The 17,463-nt window shown below is 32.7% G+C and overlaps 1 protein-coding gene across 1 annotated transcript in view; it reads right to left on the reverse strand.

The window, feature by feature from the left end:
* LOC119634258 overlaps positions 1–13,785 on the reverse strand; it is a 181,111-nt gene extending 167,326 nt beyond the window's left edge. The window contains exons 1-2 of the mRNA XM_038028333.1: positions 13,509–13,785; positions 8,466–8,837 (exon numbers count right to left, since the gene is read on the reverse strand). The gene's annotated coding sequence lies outside the window, so the exon portion shown is untranslated. The remainder of the gene's footprint in view (positions 1–8,465; positions 8,838–13,508) is intronic.
* Between the last annotated feature and the right edge of the window lie 3,678 nt (positions 13,786–17,463).

Here is a 17,463-nt window from a genome sequence, read left to right on the forward strand (position 1 = left end):
GCCAAATTAGTTAGATGTAATAACGCTTACCTTATTCGCGTTATGCTTTAAATAAAAGAAAAAAGACAAAAATATTCGTTTGATGATTTTTTGTACCTTAACGATAGAGTTTTGAAAGCAAGTAGTCTTAGGAGCACATAGCGCTACGTCTCGCCTTATATCGAAAGTTAGCAGGGTTGGGTTCAGGTTACTTTTTGAATTTTGGAGTACAACTTAATTGGAAAAATTATCAGTTAATTATTTAAGACAAAAAATTCGTTTACTATGCTAGATGACGTATACAAATTAATTTATATTTGAAGGCTTCGGCCGCAAGCTTCATATTCACTTACAAAAAATATAGTTCACAAAAAATCCAAAGTACATATTTTTTAGAGACAGAAGGAAAATAGTTTAATATTGTGAGATATTTCATGTTAAAGTTCGCAAGGCTTCGCAATACATTCTCGTCTACATTATTGTTGCATATTAACTACTCAACGATGGTCTCTCTGGACCTTTTTAGCATCTTCTAATGCGCACCAGAGGCACAATAAATTATATATATATTACTAACCGTAGCATGCTTTTGGACCTATGACTCTGCACTCCCAATTATTCCTTTGCCTGTAGTCTGCTCAAAGCCGAAAAACTTGATACAGAAATACTGAAGCTCTACTTATATATATCTAATTGGACAATAGCTCAGGTTGAGTAAACAGCGTAATGCGACGCCGGTAACTTGCAAGGTCGTCTGAAAAATAAAAATAATACAAATAATGACCAATTGACACTTTTTGGCACTTAATGCAATACTTTCTAGCTTTCTTGATGATAACATATATATAAAGAGTGAAGGGTATCCAAGGTACTCCATAAAGTGAATATGACTTTTTTAGCTACCGTTTTTTTATTTCTTTATATATATTTTTATATCGGACCAACCCAGATCATAGTGCTAAACTGTTTATTTGTCTGCGACGATTTACTTGACTCTGTGGTGTCTGTAAATGCGGATGGACAAGTAACATTTTAAGAGCCGGCCAAGCCTAGAGTTGACGTTCTCTTTTCCTTTGTGTTTCTCGGCAATGAACTGATATTTTTAAAATATTCTAGTTTCAAAATTTGTTTCAAATGTTTTTTTTTTTTTTTTACAGTAAAGCTGGTTTTTGTTTGTACAGTTATTGCCACAAATTGCAATGTGGTTAAAAACGTATTTGCTATCACTTTTTCTTAAAGCAAGCGATTGTTTTATATAAATGCAATTGAGAAAATCACAAACGCTGTATGTTTTCGATTTATGAGAATTTCTGATATATAAGGTCACAGTCACAATCAATTTGAATAATTTGTTATATGAAAAATAATTGAAAATTGTATTCACTTTCAAGCCCATACTCTGTAAGAAGCTTTCTAAAAGTAATTTGTCGTAAGTGAAACGTTGTGCACGATGTTATGTTATTTTTCTTATTAACAATATAATGCACTAAGTGGGACGTTCGCTGTTAGCATCGCTGTGTCTGCGCCTCGTGCTAATTTCTTGTAGAATTAAATAGCGCTTTTTCTTGGCAATAAAATTCAATGATGAAGTAAAATATATTAACGAATATTTTAATGAAAAATTAATTAGAAAAATATATCCTCAAGCTAAGGTTAACAGATTATTTAAGCTTTTATAGGTTTGTGTATATCTTTCTTTAAAAAGCAGCAAAGCGAGAAATAATTTCAAATACTCAAAAAAGTCGTAGCAATCCGAATAATTGAATAAACTGTATAGAAGCTCCCAAGGCTCACTTCTAGATGAAAAAAATGTTAAATACAATTCTACCCAGGGACGATTTTGAATCAATTGCATGCCGACAACATCGCATTTGATGATTGAACAAACAATTTCTCATATTTGAAGCAAAATTATCGAAGCCAGGTTGTTAAAGTTTGCTACCGTACTGCCTCAACTTTCATCCGAATGTCTTAAATTTATAGCTATAGTTTTAAAACAAGTAAAAACGCTGCACTACACCACTTTCGCTTAATGCATGTATATTACGATTTTTCAAAATAAGGCTTTGTATGACGAGGGTTTTCGGTACCTTTTGTCCTTGGAGGAAAACTTAATCGAAATATCCCAAACTTGTAGCTTCATCACGAGAGAACCTTGAGGAGCAGACGGACAAACAAGCTAAGATCGATTCCGAAACCGATTCACAAGCTGATACAGAAGGAATCAATGTAACAAAGTCCTCCTTGGTGTCGCATTCTGGCACAGAACTACATGCGTATAGTATAGAGAGCATAATGAAGTGAAAAAGTTTCAGATTGATTCAGCACTCTATAGTACTACACCCACCATCTTTTAGACAACAGAGGGATCGAATTTATGCAGCTAATAGTTTTGAGGCAAAAGGGCAAATGTTAATTTGAACCGAAGGTAGCCTTCAGGCAAGGAAATTACCACGCAGAAGGCGGTTATTTTTTCTTGTTTTTGAGAATAAAGAACGTGGTGCAAGAGCGTGTTCGTTTTAGTTTTTGTGTGGTGCTGACTTTTTAACTTAAATTTAAAATCAATTGAAGCTTCTCTAGATTATTGCAACCTATCTTTGTGGACACAAGCAAAATATTCCGGTTTAAGAGTTAATCTGGTCGGAAATGAAGTTTCGTCTAACTCAAGTTTGAAAAAATTTTAATTAGAATTAGCATATATATTACTGCTGTACTGGCTGTATGCTTGCTGTCCAATTCCATACGTTGCACTGATAGTTTATTATGCTCTATGTTAAGGTTATCATCAATAAAGCATGAAATAATCCTAAGTACCTTAGCACTTCAAAAATAATTTTAAGTACCTTAGTTTGATAAATCGCATTAACTTATTAAAAAACAAAAAAAAAACTAGTTTTTGCGTTGAATGTGCTGTGGATAGTACTTGCAGTTCGTCGCAGTAGAGGGAGGATAAAGAATGTGGTTGTAAATCCGGATTGAATAAAATTGCATTTCTCTATGCAAAATTAATAATATTTTTAATAGATGTTCCTTGCTATTAAAAAATCAATTTATGGCTCGTCAAATTTATATATACATATATATATATATATATATATATATATAAATTAGTATTAATAATATATAATAATGTATAATCATGACGACACACATTATTATTAAAAATTATATTAAAATTTTATTAACACATTTCGAACAACAAATATGAAGATGACATCATAATGTTTTATAATTTTTTGTTCATTTAAATAAATGGCTTCTGCCTAGAGAGCTTAATATGATTATTCGGTTTCGTAAGCTTGAGAATAGTCTTCTGTTTGGAAATGAACTAGAAGCACAGATGCTCAGCTTCAAATCTTCCGTCTCCTCCTCTATGTTCAAAGCGCGAAAAAATGTTACACAAAAAATCGAATGGAGCCAGTATCTCGCATAAAACTTTTGCTAACCTTACTCAGGTATTGTCCGAAAAGTATGATTAAAGCAGTTTACCTCTTTTTTTTTAATGATTCTTATAAAAAAATAAAATGAAATTAAAAAAAAAAAAAAAAATACTTTTTTTTTAATATGTATCTCTCTCTCTCTCTCTCTCTGTCTTTGACATGCAAGAACCATTAAACGCTTCTTGTTTTCTTAACCATTACGTAGGTATTACGTTTTCCATGAAAGGCAGTAATTTTTAAGTGCTTTATATATATTATGTAATAATAAAACTTTATATCGCATATAAATTTTGAACTTTGCAAAGAGAAAATGGTTGAGTCTGGTGACGACAGTTTTATATATATATTTACTTTTATATTTATGAAAACTTGTAACAATTCAGTGTAGCTTGCAATGCGTGCTTTTTGTTTTTCATTTTGCTTATAACACAAATTAACTCATTATCATGCACGTTTGTTTATAAAGCTTGTGTGTGTGTGTGTGTGTGTGTGTGTGTGAATATAAAAAATATAATATATTCATAAAATAATTTATAGGCAATTATTAATTAATGCAAATAAAAGGGTTATAATGACCTTAAAAATATTGCAGTTAATTAAGATAAATTAATCAATTTAATTAATATGAAGAATACTTGAAAAAAAAAAGAAGAATTATATATCATTATATGTGCATACATAAATCTGAGCCAGCAAATGTATGAAAATTAAAGATCTATTAAGACGGACAATCTTGATAGATATTTGCATCGTAGAACACTCTGATCCTACAGTTCGTACTGTAAGTTTCATATTTCATATATGTAATCGTAGGTCGTTACAAATTAAGCAAAGACACGAATAATGTTATTAGAGAATAATTTAACAAGAGTTATCCTCATCTTGGGGTAAATCCTCAATGCCCATCACGTCAAATTCAAAATAAAAAATTGCAAATTTTCATTAACTGGAAGGAGGAAGAAGGAGAGTTTCGTTTTTTTTCTTCACTTTGAGAAAGAGATTTAGAGTAAGTTCAAGCAGAGCAATCTTTGCTGTAGATTGCCATTAGTTAGAAGTTCAGGATGGGGTTTGCTCTAAAAAATACATTGTTTAGGTTGATGTCAGCAAAAGCCGGACAGCAGTTTTTACTTTTAATTGGTGCTTTGTGGGAGCAAAGTAATCATAAATAGGGAAGAGAGGAAAGAGATTGTATTGCGATTTCCTTATTGCCTTATTATTACCATGCAAATGACTTTAACTATAATAAACGCTAGTTGATAATGACAATGAAATAATTACATCATAGCTACACTATTCTAGGTCTCTAGTCCGACTTTGATATTCTTAACAGTTTTTCTGATTGTGACGGTGATAAGAACAAATGAAACCTAAAGGGACCCATCTATCGAGCAGGAAAGAAATCTAAATTTGATTTTCCTTTTATCACTGTTACGCCTATCTTTCTTCTTTCGAATACGTTAAGTCGATGTTTGTTGATTTTTTCTTTTGTAAATTTTTTTCTTTTTGGTAAATTGAAGCTATAATTTCCTTAAAAATAGTAAATCGCAGACGAAGATATTGTATGATAGAGTAGAGAGACGAGTGCCGTCATAAATAACAAATGAGGAGTGGAATTTGAGAAAAATTTCTTGAAAATGTCTTATTATAAACGTGATACGAAAAGTAAAATGAATTGGGTCAAAGAACCTATATTCTAATCAGAATAAAAAAAAAATGTGAAGCTAAAAAAAATTAAATGTTGGTTAACCGCTTCAACTCTAATTGAAGATGAAAGTCGGAGGGGTGTTAGGTCAGAATGGCCGACCTGTGGCAATCCTCTACGATAGAATAAAGAGTAAGTAAGAAAGCTATTTGCTACGACATATTTATTTATTTATTCCGAACAAATCCAATCTTAAGTTATTATAAACTACAAGCCATTTCATTAGAGGCCACAAATTCTAATAACGTTGAAAATAACGTTCGATTCGAAAGTCAAGAGAGACTGTTGCAAATGCAATCAGAAATTTAATAATTTCTTTAATTGTAGCATCGCTTTGTAGTTTGATATTTATATACAAAATTTGTATTATTATATGAATTAGCTATAAAAAGCAGCAGTGTGAATATATTAAAGAAAAAGAAAAAAAAAACCAGACAAGTTTCTCGCTTAAATCTTTTGTTTTTGAAAAGAGAATTTGTTTCAATGATTGAATTTTAAAATTTTAAAATTTTGTAAGAAATCTTATTAATAAAAAAGGCATAATACGTCGAACAATTGTTCTTATTTGATTGTATTATTATAGTTTCGTAGCCACTCAAGCGTGATATAAATACAAATTATTAACAAATTCTAGAGGACGTATTACTTTTTTCTAAATGTATCTGCAATTTTCTTTTCATTATCTTTAAACAGGTTGAAGGCTAAATCTGTAGACATAAAATAAGGCAAATAATTAAACGGCTTTAACAGAAACAAGATTTGAAAGTGTTTGTGTTTGCGAAATGTAAAAAATGTAAGAAATGTTGATTATTCTCCGATTAGTAATACGCTTAACATGTTAAATTGTTTTCTTCACGTGGTACTAATATAGCGTGTTTTGTAAAACATTATTAATTTGTTTTTTTTTTTTTTTGTTTCATTTTTCTTGTAGTTGGATAATAACTTTTACTTTTTAATACATGATTATTGCATTTTTCGTTTGAATTGTAGTGAAAAGCAATTTTAGGAAATCTTTAACGTAATTTTACACAACACTTTCATATGCCGTAAAGATTTAAATACAAATAAATAAAAAAAAAAAAAAATGTTTTCTCTTTTACTATAGATAGCTAAACAAGGCTGTAAGCAGCAAAGCATAACGAAAATAAAACATCTAATATGTAAAAAATAGAAAGAAAGAATATAAAAATATCTTACCGCCATCGTAAAAAGTTTTCTACTTATCTCTTTTCCTATTCATTAAAAGGTATGCTGTTGTCGTCATTTTAGTTGTATTGTCGAGAAATTAACAACTACTGCACTTATATGGGGGTGCTCCATAGTCTTTTCCCCGCGCACGCTATGTACGACCTCGAGCCCGCTGTGTTTGTAAACATACAGGCTTAGCTATTCTTCGTTTGTGGCGTCGATTTCAATACTGAAATCGATCACAGCTCTTTCAGAGTACGTTTTGTTGGTGACAAACTCTCTTTGAAAATCTTTTTCTGCGCCGTTTAATTGAATACTCAAGAGAAGCATTTGCGGCACGTTATGCTTCATTGCTTTACAAGAGGAAGTGGCGCAAAGGACACTGCAGAGGAGATTTGCACCGTTTTTGAAACCGACTATTAGAATCGTCCCTAATTGGTTTAAGAAATTTAGAGTTGGGTATTTTGTTTTGAGATATAAAGACCGCAGCGACCCGGCAACGGCGGATGCGGACCTCATCAAAAGTATGGTCGCTAAAGTTCGCGATATAGTGGGCGCGACATAGTGGATGCCGCTAACATTGCCTTTGTCTACTGCCTGAAAAAAAGGAAGAAACCTATGGGACACCCTAATATTAACATAATAGGTGGAGTGATTCATATATAAATAAAACAAATCAATACAACAAGACAAACCCTCCTTCCTGACTTTGTTTCTACCTGATCACTAGGCTGCTCTCACGTACAGGGGAAATCGCTTGAATAACTGCTCAAAGATGCAGAAGAAGAAACCGAAGAAAATCGCTGTCGAAATGAATTTTGAAATGTCGCCTTCCGCTTATTGAAATTATGTGAATCAGAAACGTTGAAATTATCGATTACATATAATTTTCTGTAGCGGGATACACGCGCGAACAACGCTTCAATTTTTTTCTTTTTTTATGAATATTTGAATATATTGGAAGCGCAGTTTTTTATGCAAGCCTATCAGTAAATGTACAAACAATTAACCTGTGAGATACCCTACGAATCCTATTCATCGACTAGATCCCAAAGCCAACGCATTTGTCCACGTTCAATATAGGTTGAATTTTTTTTTTTTTACAAGAGAAATATATTAGAATTTTAAACCTTTAGGTTGAAGAACTGAAACCCATCCCCTTCACGTTTAATGAAGCTCCTGCATACAGTATGGCGTGTAGTCCTGAGAGCCTTTCGATTCAAGAACTTAAATCGGTTACCCTTACGCTCAAGAAAACTCCCATCTGTACGTCGTAACTCTTGCTAAAGCAAATGTTGATTTCTAGTACGAAAAAACTCCAACGATTTTCATTCGCCGTTAGATCTAAAGGTGGCTTTGATAAGCAAAGGTTAATTAATATAAAAAGACGAAATCCTACATAAAAATGAAGCGTACTCTCCCCGGCATACAATTCTAACAGAATGACGATCGATGCCGCCCAGTTTGCAAAACTTTCAAAGTCAGATGCTGTTTGTCTCATCCTTAAAGAAATTTGGCATATTACCACAGAACAATGTGGCAAATCTTTTACAGTTACCACTACAGTTATGAACAAAACGTTTTTGCTTACTTGAGTTGTCATAAGTTAAATAATTTTTTAAATTTTAAAGTAACTAGCCTACCGCATAGCGTAGTATAGCCCAGCAGATAGGAAACCAATAAATATATGTCCGGAGTCATTTCCTACCAGGGTAGATCGACCGTAGTTCAATTAAAATTTCCTTGTGACCACAGCTGCAGTCGATGCTCGATCGGTATATCACGCTTCACCCCACTTCGTCCGTGTCCTTCGTTTTCCATACTTCGCTCTACCTGAGAATATCAGTGTTTCCATACAGGCATGAAAGATCTTCACTGATTAACGGATCATTAAAAAAAAAAAAAATTTTACGGTGTCAAATATGTCGATTAAGTCGAATGCATAATTTCTTGTCACACAAATGCTTGGCAAAAAAAAACGAAAGCTTTCTCATTAGCTTTTAAGTTCTGATTTCGCTTTATTTCTTTTTTGCTTTATATTATTTTATTTCATCCGACACAACGTTCTCTTCTCAACTGGTTGACTTTAGCAGTTAATTGTTCAAATATTTCAGTTTATACGTAACAGATCGGTTAAATTACATTAACAGACTTACCAGTTTTATGATCTTAAGCATTTCTCCATAAAGAAATTCCTTGTCGTAGTCTAATTATAACGTCTTTGTGGTCGTGTGTCGCAGCTTAGTTTAAATATCAATGTAATGATGCTTAAGTAAATCGTTTTAATTGTTTATTTTTCTTCTTCTTCTGCTTTTATTGTTGTTTTAAAATAATTAACGCCAACTTTAGCACTATTACGTACACTTTTATTTTATTACACTTGATTAGCCACAAAAATTTTTCCTTGGAATTTTTTTTTTTTATATATATTTTTTTTCACACAATGCACTCAAATTATTATTCGCAGTCTTGCTTTCAAGGTAAAGGCTGTTATGTCAAAAGAGAGCAAAAAACAAAAACAAAAAATACTGAAAAGATATAAAATTAAATAAAACATAAAATAATTATTGACTTGAAAATAATCGGTAAAAAATAAATTTATTGATAAATAAAAAAAAAAAAAAAGGCATAACGAAAAAAACAAAAAAAGACATGTGGACTCAACTTCCAGGCAGTTTATGTGGTTACGTATAGGTGTCATTGACAAGGTTTTGTTTTTGTATTTTTTTCTTTTTTCGCTTTCTTATTTCTTTACGAATTCTTTTCTATTATTTTTTTGCCCGAGACGTTTATAAAAATAGGCCAGATTATAAGTTAAAAAGTTGCATTAAAGGCTAAATATAGATTTGAGTCATGAAAATGCTTTTACATTCACACAAGATCCTCTTTATATGTTTATATGTTTGTATGTACCATTTAAAGATACTGGTTAGTTACTGTGAACGGAAAGATGGACATGTACATAAATAAATATTGTAGAAGTAGAAGTATCTGGAAACCACTACATATAGAACCGGATATGTAGGCATAATGTGTGACTTGGTATGCACATAACGCTCTTGTTCTTTTGTTTTTTTTTATTATTATTTTTTTGTTTTCTAGTTTCTTAAACAATTTAGTTGTATTTGGTGGCAGGGATTATATATGCTTGCAGAGAGCATTTTAGTTTAGGTGGCCAATGGCACTAACCACGTACGTATGTAGAAATAAGTGTCCGAAAAAGCAACATTAACAAGCAACAGCAGCATCGGCATCAGCATCAGCGTCAGCATTCAACTTTATAAATCGCATATATGTATAGTCGAGATATAGTTATTGTGTTTATATAGAGCCATCGGTATGTACACATGTGCATTTAAATTGTATTTAGGAAGCCTTCAGTTTTACCAAAGATATATTAAGTTCTTGAGTTTTGTGTAAACAACGGATTTCTTAAAAAAAAGAAAAAAAAAAAAAAAAAATTAAAAAACAAAAATTTTAAACAAAATTTATTTGTAGTCCAAGTCCTCGGCAAATTTTAAAATAGTGAAATAATTTTAGTTTTTTTTTTTTTCTTTCGTTTGTTTTCGTTTTTCCTAAATCACTTACTATACAGTAGCAGTGTACATATGTGTTGTAACACAAAGCCGCCACCATCATTACTAAAACATTGGTAAAGCAATAATGTGTTGGTGGCTGGTTGTTGGCTGTAGGCCGGCTTACGTTTGCCAAGCATTCTTTGCATATATTAAAGAGCTTTAGTGCTTGTGTGTACATGAATTGTTTACATTAAACTTGGCTTTAGCTTTAGGTTGCGGATTTTTGTTAAACTTTAAGATTTAACTGCGTTTTCTATATAGAAAAAAAAAAGAAAAAAACACAACAATCATTTTGCTTAAATTTTCCTTATTGTTGTTGTACTCGATGTAGTAGTAACTTTTGTTGCTGTCTATGTTTAGGTGATTATTGTTGTTGTTGTTGTTGTTGTTGTTGTTATTGTTTCACATCCTCACTTACACATGGCATAGCAAATTTGCATGTACAACAATTTGCTATTCGTCTGACTTAAGTGCCACACCATTAATACGAGTAAGAATACGAGATTATTTTTAAGCCTACATAGGTATATATACATATATCTATATATATATGTATATGTATACATTTATAGGCATGAATGCATGCATGCATGCATGGAAACTGTTCGCTATGCGCTGTGCTGCTGATTTGATTGGATTGAATTGAATTGAATTCATGCACGATGCCTTTCTTGTTTGTACGTGTGATTATGCATATATAATATACATATCGTACATTGTACTACGTACTACGTTCATATATCGTTTTGGTGTGTAAATGTAGTTGCTTAATGTTTGTTATTTAATTGTTGTTGTAATCGTTTTATATTGTTTGTGCTTTTTTTTTATTTGTTGTTCTTACTGCTGCTGTAGCTGTTGTTAAACTTTATTTATTGCTTACATTTACATTTAAGCCAATTGATTGAAATGACTTTGTTGTAGAAAATGTTTCTTTTTACTTTGTTTACATGTCTTTAATTAATCTGCTATGGCTTAAGATTATTATAAGACCAAAAGTATACGCAATCAGTAAACAGAAGGGCGACAAAAATGACTTAACTTAATTTTTCACATTTGCTTGGCCCTTTCAGTACGTTTGCAAATTTTATTCTACCTGTAATGTTAGGGCTGTCAAGACTGATTCTATTGCTGTCTTCGAGTTTTTTTTTTTTTTTAACTTAATTTCCCAAATAAAAGGTGGCATGTTTTGGCAAAATTCAGATTTAACTTGAAATGTTACAAGGCTAGCTAGAGACAGGCCTCGCGGCAAAAAATTCACGCCATATATCCAAGATTACAGAACCACTGATCTGCTAAATCTGACAGCGCCAATCCGAACCAGTACTACTCGGGTGGATAGAAGTTTGGAGAATACGCCATCAACAGTAGATGTTCCCGAAACAAATTCAAGATCACTTCCATTCGTTTCTCTCGACGAGGAACGTATGCGATTTCTTATCGTCTTTTGCACGAAATCTTCCATTCCACTGTCTAAGTACTTCATAGCGTACCGCTCTTTTAGTACAGACCAATGTAATCAATTCAATGGCTGGAACTGTATTTTATTTCCAATTTAAAAAAATAAAATCCACCGCCGCAAAAGGCGTCCATTTCCTTACGCATTAATAGAAACTTAATAAGAGCTTGTAAGCAATTTAGGAGAATTTAGGAGAAAATGAAGACGTCATGTACACATAGTACACTTTTCAATTTACTCAAGCCTTCAGTAATTTTTAGTAGAAAAAAATTCTTTTTTAATTGGTTTCTAAATGGATAGACCTTTAATTCCTTTGAATGGACGGGTAATTAAATTGCCAAGTTTTCCTAACCGAGATGCATTGCTGAGTATGAAGCCGTTGAGGGATGTGTAACCATGCAGGCACAAATGTCGCTTATTTTTAATATGATGTCTTTTTGTCCTTGCAGAAAAGACCTTGCAATGAATATCTTTTTCCTATGACAGGCTTTACTGTAAAAAGCCATGCGTAAATTTGCTTCTTCTGATCTGTTTCTTTACATAACGAAATTTATCAAAACGTTGCTTGTGCATTGACTTGCACATTTTGCTAGGATCTAAGAGGTCGTACATTTTCTCTCAAAGCTGCTAATGTATCCTGGTATTATTTTATAATACATCATTCAAAGTTGTCATATTTAAAATTCACCTCTAACAGATGCTTTAACATCGTCGCTTTTCAGCAGCAATGGTTTCTTTGGAGCTAACGCTATACCGTGTGTTTTTAATTTATTTTTCCTATCCCTGATAACATAAACAAGAAATGATATCCTGTTTTCCCACATTTGGCGTATAATGAAAGAATTAAGAAGAGCAACCATCAAGACCCTGTTCCAATTTCCAGGGCGGCAGACCACATTTTAATCAAAATTGATTTATGGTCGTAGTTACAGTGATTGTTTCGACGCTAATGGGATAACTTTTACCGATCGTTCGTACTTGTTGTCGGCCAATTTTCTATCTGCCTCTCCCTCCCAGATTCTTGCCGCCCACTATCGTGTTGCACACCCCTTGGATGATTGCTCATGTTAAATAAGAAAAACTGCTGGTCTCAGTCACTTATTGCATTGTTTACCTTCAAGTTTTTTCAATGCTCTTCGAGGCGATCCTCTTCGAAGCTAAAGATCGCATATTTTAATATACGGGGCGGCTTCACTAATAAGGTTTCAAACTTTGATAGCAACGTAAGCAAAGGCAGTAAATATCGCTTTCATCAAATGTTCACTGTGACCGGAACCGTCGCCTCTTTGTAAAACCGATAAAGACTGATTTTTACACTTGATTGCCAGAGACTTTACGTCACTACCGAAATTTTCGCAGTCATCTGGTGTCCCCATAAGCACATTTACAAAAAAAAGTATAATTTACTTAAAATGCAAACTTTAGGGCGAACATAAAAACATTTTCATACGAGGCAGTGATTACAAAAACAAATTTAGTCGCACATTATTAGCATTAGGAGAGAATGTATTTTGCATATTGCGTATGTTAGTTACTGGAGTACTGAAATTTCATTATCAATAATGAATAATTAAAAGGATTGAAGTTAAAATCCTTAAAATAATCAAAAGTTTAAATAATTTTTTTTCCCATCGAAAACAATAATTATAAATAATAGAATATTTGTCGTGGCTGTCAAAACACTCACCATTTGCTAATAATAATAATATGTATATATACACATACACGTTCAACTAAACATGGTTAGTGTTCAATGAATCCCCTTTGATATCAGAATAGTGCAGCAACCGATGTTAATTGTAATAATAATAACAATAACAATAATAATAATAATAATAATAATAATATTGAAGATGATCAGTAATGCAGCAATATAACTATAATGATAATGTTGGCTAACACACAAATACTTTGCTCGCGCAAGCATATACACAAAAACACCTAAACACATGCATACACACATTAACACATATGTACTTTTGAACGCTGCCACCGTTACCGTCAATAACCGAATGATCGCTTACGTTATAAATAACGTAACATAACGCAACGTTATATAAAACACTTAAACGTATATATACTAATGTAGCTTAACTAAGCAACGGTTAGATATTCAAACCTATAACATTGATATTAAAATAAAAACATAAATTATAAACACTTACACTTAAGCAAACACCGGTTTTTCTCCTCACCTCTTACCATATCATCACGTTTAAATCGCTCAATTCTCTTAATGGCTTAGAAAAAGATGGCTGAGGAGAGGTTGTTTTGAATTATTTTTATTTCTTTTTTTTTGTTAAGCATTTCAGCTAATGCTAAGCATTACACACTTATGCACTTATACTGTTACACTATAAACATGAAGATACCGATTACTACTTACGAGCTTAGAATTAAGCGCTTTTCCACGACTTGTACTTCACACACGAAATCTAAAGCAAGACTAAACTTAACTTATGACAAAATGTTATTATTAATAAGAAAAATTGCAATGCAATGCAATGCAATGCAATGCAATGCAATACAATGCAATGCTTAGAAATGGTACTAAGAAGCATGGTCGGTTGAAAAAACTGACCACAGCTTTACTTTAATCTATTTCTCCCTCTCTTTCGCTCTCTTTCTCTCCGCTATTTATTATTTCCTTCCTATTCTCTGGCTCAGTTCGCTTAAAAAGGTAGCAAAGTCTCTCAAATGGTATGAAAAGTCTGATAGCAGTTTTGCTTGGTTTTTGGCCTAACAGAGCACTCGTTGCACTTATGTTACTGCTACCGCTGCTGCATTGCTCCGATTTCACCATAGTTGAACTTGACCAAATGCACAAATCATTAAAGACTTGGCTTAGTGCACCACGGTAGGATTTGAAGGTAAACAAGCAGCGAATATCGTGAACTGGAAAGGAGAGCCAAAGAGGCAAACAGCCAAAGAGTCACAAGTACTCATTTATAAACAAAACCCATTTCCAGTTTTCTCAATTATCAGTAAACTGGAATTGATTTTTTTAGACAAATACTAACACGTCGCTGAATTGTTTACAGTTTTCCTTTATAATTGTGTGCGTAAAGCTATGCACTGTGTTTTCAAAGTGTTCAACTCACGTGATTGTTGTTTTTCTTAAGGACTAATACTGAGTATATTTTATTTTACTTGATTTTATTCATTCTTTGTTTCTTTCTTCTAATAATCGTTTTGTTTATTCTTCTATTGGTTTGTTTGTTTACTTAAATGTAATATAAACAAACGTATGCATTAAATTATGTAAAAATCATATAAAAGACCTAAGAAACAAACTTGTGCAGATATAGTTCCACGTCATAAATTTCAATACATTTATGCATATTTGCTTTCTAATAGCAAAACTGTTTGTCGGTAAAATTTTACGACATAAAAATGCCTTAAGGGAACTCCTGCGAAATAAATATTTACAACCGTCATTATAAGTGTTCGCCGCATACTAAAAGTAGAAGAATAAGAATAAGAAGAAGAAGAAGAGAAAAGGAATAAATATTCATCCATTCGATAACATTGTTGCTAACAACTATGACACCTTGACTAAGAATCGAGAAATCTATACGATGCGACACAAAGTAAACACAAATTTGCAATCGTAAAATTTTTGATTAAATATTAGCCTGAAGGTAATAAAATCCTTTTGATTTATATGCCGAAGAATACAAACTCGCCTCGTAGGGATAACTTCTGAAAAGTCAAAGAAAACACAAAACCAGGTTTGACTTCAAATGGCTGACGTTCATTAAGATTAAAAGAAACGAAAATGAATTTAAAAAAATTCTAAAGAACATGCTCTTGAAAGTTTTGAAAACATGAAAATTTACGACAGTTTAACTATTGAGCTTCCAACACCATCATCATGAGCAGCATTCGCTAAGAGTGTGTTTAAAGTTTCAATATTACCATCGAAACCGATAACTATTCTCTTGTTTTGCACCGACACTGAAAGCAATTAAATAAACCATGCTACGTTTCTTCTAGGGGCGGGTTGTAAACGTATCCTTGCTAACGTTGACGACGTTAATATTATTGGCCAAAGCAATAAACAACCAATGTTAAACTTCGTCCCAGATATGAGCAATAACGTGGTACCACCGTCAAAGGTTGCTTCATTAAATTCTCATTCATTTTCACCTTTTAAATATTTTTGGCCTTGTCAGTACCACCTTAATTTGATATACTTTCTGTTTTATATACGAACATGATCTTCTTTTTCTGTTGTCTTTCTTCTTTGACGATCCTGTCAGTATATATGGCAGAAAGTCTTTGTACGCAATAATTCAGAATGTGCTCTACAGTAATAATACAACACTCAACAATTTGGTGATGTGACGTAGGCAAGTCGCTACTATTGACGAATTCGTATTGACACTATATTAAATTTAGTTAGTACACTTATGATCGGAATAGTGGCTTTTTAAGAATCGATTATGTCCAAGACTCGTATGGATTTCGTCAATAGCCATCTTCTCCATGTCATCCTACGGGCTTTGTGAGTAGTGTTTTATGTTGAAATCTGTTTACTTACACGCCTGAGCTGTTTCGAAAGTCTAACATGCTTCACAGGCGTAAGCATCTCATTGTATAATTATAAGGCTGCCGTTCACACCTAGTAGGCTGCGGCCGTCTCCGTGTTTCGCTTGCTGGCCCATTATGTTGCGTATAGAGAGGTCAACTAAGTGATCGGTAAAACTAAAACAAAAAATAAATAAAATCCTAAATAAGGCGTTGGAAACATTATTTTATAAGCAAAGCTAAGAGGAAACGTCCTAATTTAGAAGGTGACGTCATCTTTTGTGGATTTCGTTATGCGTTTGATGTACTTCTTTGATTTGCGATACTCCTCCGCTGCTTACGTACGTAGGGAGCAGACTTTACGATTTCATAGAGCTAATCCGTAACAAAGACCGAGAACTTTTTGATAAATACACTTTAGGCTAATCCCATTGAGCTTATAGATATGTATAAAGGGTACCTCAAAGCTTACGCAAGGTTTGAATTTTATAGAAAACAGGGTTATTTTATTTAATTCCAACTTTTTCTATTGCATCTTAAAGTACGTAGAATAGAGTTATGTGTGGAAGATTACATCGGGCAAATGACCTTTGCGGCTTTGCTGGCTCTTTTGTTTGAAATTCCGATCACCAAAACGAGAAAGTACTCCACGACCAGGACGCGCCTCTTGTTGAAATCACTTGTTGTTCGCATCAATATCATCCAATTTAGGCAGAAAGAACTACGTTATCGCAGCGCGATATCGATCATCAATAACAGTCAGTTGCTAGAGTAGTCTTTTATTATGTTTGAAGAATGAAATTGCGTTGCTCTCTCATGTAATGCTTCATTCTTAGTAATCCTAAATTGTAAGCTGTGAAAGTGCTTGGAAGAATTGAAATTATGGAGAACTAATTGCAGTTCAATTGAAAACTAAGTTTGATCCATGTAGGCTACTGCGGCGCTAAACATCCAAAGAAAAAGTACGTTTTTGTCAATAATTTAAATTACTTAACAAACATTTACTCTCCCTCCTTCTTTCTTCCTGTCGTAAAGATCTTATAACTGTTGCCACAATTAAAAAGAGCTAAGGTCTCATCCATCAGTAGAAGTCTTCGACACTCACTTCGGCCTCACTTTCTTCCCATTTAATCAAGTAAAAGAAAACGCATTTAATTATAAAATGCTTTATGGTTTTAAGTATTCAATCAAGTTGTAGAAAATAAAAATTTAAGATCGAATCTCCGAATATGTGCTTATTTACATATATTACGCTGTGCTGTTCCCTTTTAATTAAAGTCTCCTTTGTTTAGTCGTTTTAATGCGTGGAATACATTTTTCTGATTATAACACTTTCGCTTTTTGCTTTTATTTCGTTTTATTTTCGCATTAATGTAACTTGTATCCTAGTTTGTTTGATGTGCGTTGTATCCAGCCCCCCAACAGGTATACATGGTATTTATTTTTTGTTTTTGTTTTTATATCAACCATAAAATCATATCTTGATACGCATTTAATTCGTCGCATCCAGCTCGAGTTGGCCTTTTTCATGTATCACATGTCCGAAACTATGACATACATAAATATATACATTTGTGTGTATATTTACGA

Source organism: Glossina fuscipes, unplaced genomic scaffold, assembly GCF_014805625.2.
Source record: "Glossina fuscipes isolate IAEA_lab_2018 unplaced genomic scaffold, Yale_Gfus_2 2, whole genome shotgun sequence".
Taxonomy (NCBI): Eukaryota; Metazoa; Arthropoda; class Insecta; order Diptera; family Glossinidae; genus Glossina; species Glossina fuscipes.